This window comes from Physeter macrocephalus, chromosome 9 (assembly GCF_002837175.3).
Source record: "Physeter macrocephalus isolate SW-GA chromosome 9, ASM283717v5, whole genome shotgun sequence".
In the NCBI taxonomy this organism is placed as follows: domain Eukaryota; kingdom Metazoa; phylum Chordata; class Mammalia; order Artiodactyla; family Physeteridae; genus Physeter; species Physeter macrocephalus.
Window position 1 is genome coordinate 73,950,359 of NC_041222.1, and position 6,000 is coordinate 73,956,358.

Here is a 6,000-nt window from a genome sequence, read left to right on the forward strand (position 1 = left end):
CCAATGACCAGACCCTCCCCTGAGCCCAGGCTCTCATCCTTCCTTCTCAGAGTCATACCTGGGCTTCCAGGAAAGAGTGGACAGAGACTGAGGCAGACAGGGTCAGGAGGCACCACCACTTGCCCAAAGACAAACATCTTATAAGTCATGGAATCAGAATTCAAACCCCACCTCCTCCTCTCTAAAGTCCTCATCAGGCTACCTAATTTGGCATCAGAAACCAGGCATAGAGCTCAGGCCTGTCACTTTTTAGTATGAGCTGGAGCTATCAGGGAAGGCTTCCTAGAGGAGGGGGTCTCATTGACAGAAGAAGTTGGGAGACGACACTGAAGAAATTTGCATGTGTGAGAAGCATTTGTATCTTTGTATATATCTGTATGTGGACATACGTGTGAGTGAGTAGGTGTGTGTGTATATGTGCGTGTCTATGTCTGGTCTTGAATGTGAAAACCTCTCTGTGGACTCACTCTCTCTCTCATACACACACACAAACACACAGAGTCGTGCACACACGAGCATGCGCCCATTCCTCTGGGTTAATATTTTCCTGCCTGCGTCAGCACGGTGCCCGTCAGCGGGCAACTCACTGCAGAAACGTGCCCTATCTGATCTGGAACAGGGGGCTGAGTGTGGGCAGAGAGCCTATCTCAGCAACCCCAGGCAAGCTACTCTCTCTCCACTCTCCTGCTCAGCCTGAAAAAGGAGGCACGCCCAGGGGGCCTGGCTACCGGGGTGTGATGTGACTACGCCATCTCCCCAATCACACTGGCGGCTCCCCGAGTGGAGCCGTCTCCCTACCTCCTTCCAGGTGGGCAAGATCAGCTGCTCCCTGAGATACCTTCCCCGCCTGTCATCTCTGCCCAAATCTGGAGACCTCTCCACACATATATATGTTCCACTGAGGACAAAGAGGGAATAGAGACCCTGAGGAAACGCTCACAAGGTGCCCCCCTTCAGCAGGAAAGCAGCTCTGAAATGCCTGTGATAGCCTGCGGGAAGGTGGGATTTGATTTACAGCTTTCCAGGAACACAGTGATTGCCCAGGGGGCTGTCCGGAGGTCTGTGTGGGCAGGGACTTGGGCCCAGGCACCCACAGGCATTGAGCCCAGGAAGGCTTGATGGAACACAGGGGCCCAAGGCGAGGTGGGGCCTTCCCAGTTCCCAGGCCTCTCCCAGTATCAATGGAGGTTCCTCTCACGCCCAGGCTGGTCCCCTGCAGTACCAGCTGAGCCAGATTGGACTGAGCAGATAGACACAGTCTCTTCTGCTCTCGGCATAGCCGAAGGTCCAGCATGAGTCAAGCCCAGGTGTCCTGGCTCCTAGCCCGGCCTGAGGATGCCCTAATGCATCTCTGCATGGGAGAGACAAGGATGGAGCGTACAGGGAGGAGGACCACCCCAGCAGTGTTGTTCCCCACGGTGCAGAATTAGCAGCAGTGACTGCAGAAGGGGTGGTTGAATATGACGGTGGTTGACATTGTAATTGGATGGAATTGCAGGAAGGAAATGAGGACATGTTGCTGAGTGAATTCAGAAGAGTCAGCAGAGGTTGGGGGAGAGACCCTCCCAAGACAGACTACAACTTGTTCAGCTCTGGTGATGGTCTAGGTGCCTCCATTGCCCTGTCTCACACCAAGGAGGGTATCCAGAGAGCTGGTCTTGCCTTCTGGGCCCCTTCGCATCTCGTCTGGCTGGGGGCAGTAGCTCGGCCCTCATCTCCCCGCCTCCCACCTCCGTAACAGGGCCAGAGGCCTTCCTCTGCCTACAGGTCTGAGCTCTCCTCTTGATGTCCCTCAGCCCAAAGACTGGGCATCTTTGGTCAGGTTTCCATGGCAGGAGAGACAAGTATGGAGGGCAGGAAGGCTTGACTGATTACAGAGTGAGTGGAGTTGGAAGAAGGGCTGCCTATGTCTGCCTAGGCTGACCCAGAGGGCCTGCCCCGTCTTGGGGACAATGTGCTATGTTTCAGTTCCAAACAAGGATTCCCACCAGCTATGCAGATGTCAGAGGAGCTGAGATGGAGGTGGTGGACTGGACAGAGATGAGTTCCCAGCAGTCAGGTCAGCTCAGATGCCCAAGCCCAATGCCTGGAAGCAGGCTCCATACCCCTTTAAAACATTTTTAAATGAAAATTTCTAACATGCACCAAAGTAGTGTACGAACCTCCACATAACCTTCACCCAATAAAATCATCAACCTTTCGGCACTCTGGTGTCACAGATGTTTTTGGGTTTTTTTTTTATGAAGTATTTTAAAACAAATTCCAGCCATTATGGCATTTCACTCCTGCATTCTTCAGTATTCATCTCTCAAATCTATGAACATTTAATTACCTAATGACAATCCCATGCCTGACAAAATGAACAATTCCATGGAATTACCAAGTGCTCACATTGTTTCCAAATATCTTAATTTGTTGGTTTGTTCCAGTCAGGATCCAAACACATTGCACTGGGTTAAATGTTGTCTTAAATATGACCAGTTCCCCTTTCTGTTCAGTTCATTCTGTTCCTGTCACTGTCACTGTTGAGTAAATGTGGTTCCATAGGAAGTCACAGTTCTGGGTTTGTGTTTGCTTCCTTGTGGTGTCATCTAACTTTTCCTCCATCCCCTGTATTTCTTAGAATATATAGGAAGTTAGCTCTAATCGTGTAATTTTATTTAGGATCAATCTGGGGGGTAGGGAACCCTTTGTGGACAGTCCTGTGTGCTTCCTACTGTACTTCATCCAGAGACACATAATGTCTAGTTGCCCCAAGCTTAGTGATGCTGACCAGTCAGTGGGTTCAGAGGGTGGCAGCCTGATCCCACCACTGTCAGGTTCCCCATCAGCCATACACCTTCTGGTTTCATCCTTTGATTTCTGCCTAAATCAATATAAAAAATCCTTCTACAGTAAAACATTTTAAAGGAGAAGCTCTGAGCAGCAATTTCTTAACCCACAAGAAAACAAGAGTCAGGGCTTCCCTGGTGGCACAGTGGTTAAGAATCTGCCTGCCAATGCAGGGGACATGGGTTCGAGCCCTGGTCTGGGAAGATCCCACATGCCGCGGAGCAACTAAGCCTGTGTGCCACAACTACTGAGCCTGCGCTCTAGAGCGCGTGAGCCACAACTACTGAGCCCATGTGCCACAACTACTGAAGCCCGCACACCTAGAGCCTGTGCTCCACAACAAGAGAAGCCACTGCAATGAGAAGCCCGCGCACCACAACGAAGAGTAGCCCCCGCTTGCCACAACTATAGAAAGCCCACGTGCAGCAACAAAGACCCAACATAGCCTAAAAGAAATAAAATAAATAAATTAATTTTTTTAAAAATAGTCTAATAATGGTGGCATCTCAGGTACTGAGTTAATCAGAGCAAAGAGGGGAGTCCAGATCAGGGATGCTTCATGAGAAGACGAAAGAGTGAGGTGGTAGCAGAAAGGAGCAATGAAAACCCCAGGGACCTCCTGGCTGGGAGCCTAAGTGTGGGGCTGTTTTGGGGCTTGGCTGTTCAGGGATGGTTCCCCCCATCCAGGTAGTGAGCTGTGGTTCCTAACTCAGACTTTATAGCCAGCAGACCTGAGCTTGAATCCAGTTTGGCTTCTTAATTGGTGCTGGGTGCCTTTGAGCAAGATATTCAATTGGGTGTCTTCATCTGTATGATGGAAATACTAATCCTCACCTCACAGTGTTTTGGAAGAATGAGTTGGTGGTGAGTGCCTGGTGGGGAGTAAACACTCTGTGGTGGAGAGGATGCCTCTTTTTTTTATTATTATTAGTTATCCATTTTATACATATTAGTGTATATATGTCAATCCAATCTCCCAAGAGGATGCCTCTTTGAGGAAAGGAACCCAGCACCCCATCCCTTCTGCCCTGATTGACCCTTGCCTGACTCCAGGGCCAAAGCTAGAAGGGCTGCGGGGCCTGGGGATGGGGTAGGGAAGGATACCGTGCTCATTCCACAGGCAGACAGCAAAATCAAAGCCCATGGTCTTCCGCCCTGATCTCAAGACGCTCCAGCCAGCTGGGTGCATCTGGTCTCCAGTGCTTCCCATTACAGCTCGGCCGCTCAGCTCTTGGACTTGACTTACCGGTTGCCGCCCCACAACCCAGGGTCTGGGGGCGGGGCTTGCCCCAGGCACCTGGCAATCGCCAGTTCAGTCAACAGGCAGTCAGTTCCAGGGGTGACAGGGCCTTGAGGAGGCAGCCTCCTGGGGATGCCCTGGCCCACACAGGATGTGCAGAGCAGGTGCACAATAAATGTATGTTAAGAGAACTGAGCTCCGCCTGCCCCGAGTGGGAGAGAAATAGGCTGTCAGGGAGGGCAACTAGGCCTGTGGGTGGGGTGGGGTGAGGGGAAGTCTTGGGCATCCCCAGGAATTCATGGCTCCGAGACCCTGAGCCCTGGGGCGAACAGCCAGGCAGGGTGTACAGCCGGGAGATCCTCACTCCGGCTCTAGTTCCAGGCTGTTCCACTCTTGCTCCACCTGCAACCCTGGCTCCCAATTAGCCTCTCAACTGCTTTCCACAGCAGGTGAGGCAACCTAGCCTAGGCTTCAGGGGGGCGGTTGAGGGGGAGGGGATATTGAACCCTGTCCCCCTCCCAATCACATCCTTTTTGCAAGACTCATGAGACGGCACTAGCGACCCCTGCTGGCGGCCTAAGCTGACGCCTTTGGCCAGAGTCCACTGGAGGCACCCCCCAGGACCCCCCTCCACCCCCGCCCCACGAGGGACTGGCTGGGCCAGCCTTAGTCCCAGGGTTCTGCTCTTAGGAGGGACACACGGCTCCGTCCAGCTCAACCCACACACCTTCACTGTGGCCTCCAAGTTTTCTGTTCCACGTCACCTGTGCTGCTTCCTTTCTTGTTTTGTTGACATTTTTTTTTTTTTTTTTTTTTTTTTTTGCAGTACGCGGGCCACTCACTGTTGTGGTCTCTCCCGTTGCGGAGCACAGGCTCCGGACGCGCAGGCTCAGCGGCCATGGCTCACGGGCCCAGCCGCTCCGTGGCATATGTGATCTTCCCGGACCGGGGCACGAACCCGTGTCCCCTGCATCGGCAGGCGGACTCCCAACCACTGCGCCACCAGGGAAGCCCTTTTGTTGACTTTTTGCTGTCTGTTTGCTCTGGCTAAGCCTACAGCCCCAGGATAAGAAGTCTGAACTCGGGGCATTTGAGCCTGAAAGACAGCAAGCTGGGAGTGGGGTGGGGGGCGGTGGGGGGCGGGAATGAGAGAGGGAGAGCTGTGTGCTGGTTCCCAACCTCGGTCTGAGGGAATCTGCTGTTCACCCCACTACAGGCAAGCAGGGTTGGGAGGGGCAAGGATGGGTGGACAGACTTTCCCAGCCTCACTGCAGGCAGGTCTTGGCTTGTAACGTCAAGTTGTTTTGAAGTTCAGCCCCAGAACTCTAAACACCTCATTTCTCCAGGAGGTTTGAATACCCCTTGTAGGGAAGAGGGCAGGTTCTCTGAAAGTTGTTCCCTGCTTTCAACCCCTAGTCCTCCAACCAAACATTCCCCTTGTGAAGCCCCCAGAACCAAGCCTTCCTGACTTTTCAACACCTCCGTGAGACTCTGTTACCCAACAGCCTGTGAGGTGGCAGCACAGGGATTGCTGCCCCTCCACATTTTACAAAAGGGAAACTTGAGTCTCAGAGAGGGTAAAGGGACCTCTCCAAAGTCAGTAAGAGAGCCTGGGGTAGAACTCAGGCTTCCTGGCTCCTAGCCCAAGCTCTTTGCCCCACTTCAAGCATCTCTCAGATCATGGAGCACAACGGGAAGGCGGCACCAAGCCCCGGGTGCTGGGTCAGGGGCCAGCACACCCAGACGTGGCTACGCACGCACACTGCATGCCAGCACACATACCAGGGGCATGGGCAACCTGGGGCCGCCGTGCTCTCCCCATATCCCAGCAGACCAGACACCACTCGGACCCTTATGTCCTTCCCACCCACAGAGGGAGTGAGAGGAAGCTCTGGCTGGATGCCCACACTCGCTGCTCCTGGCCTGCC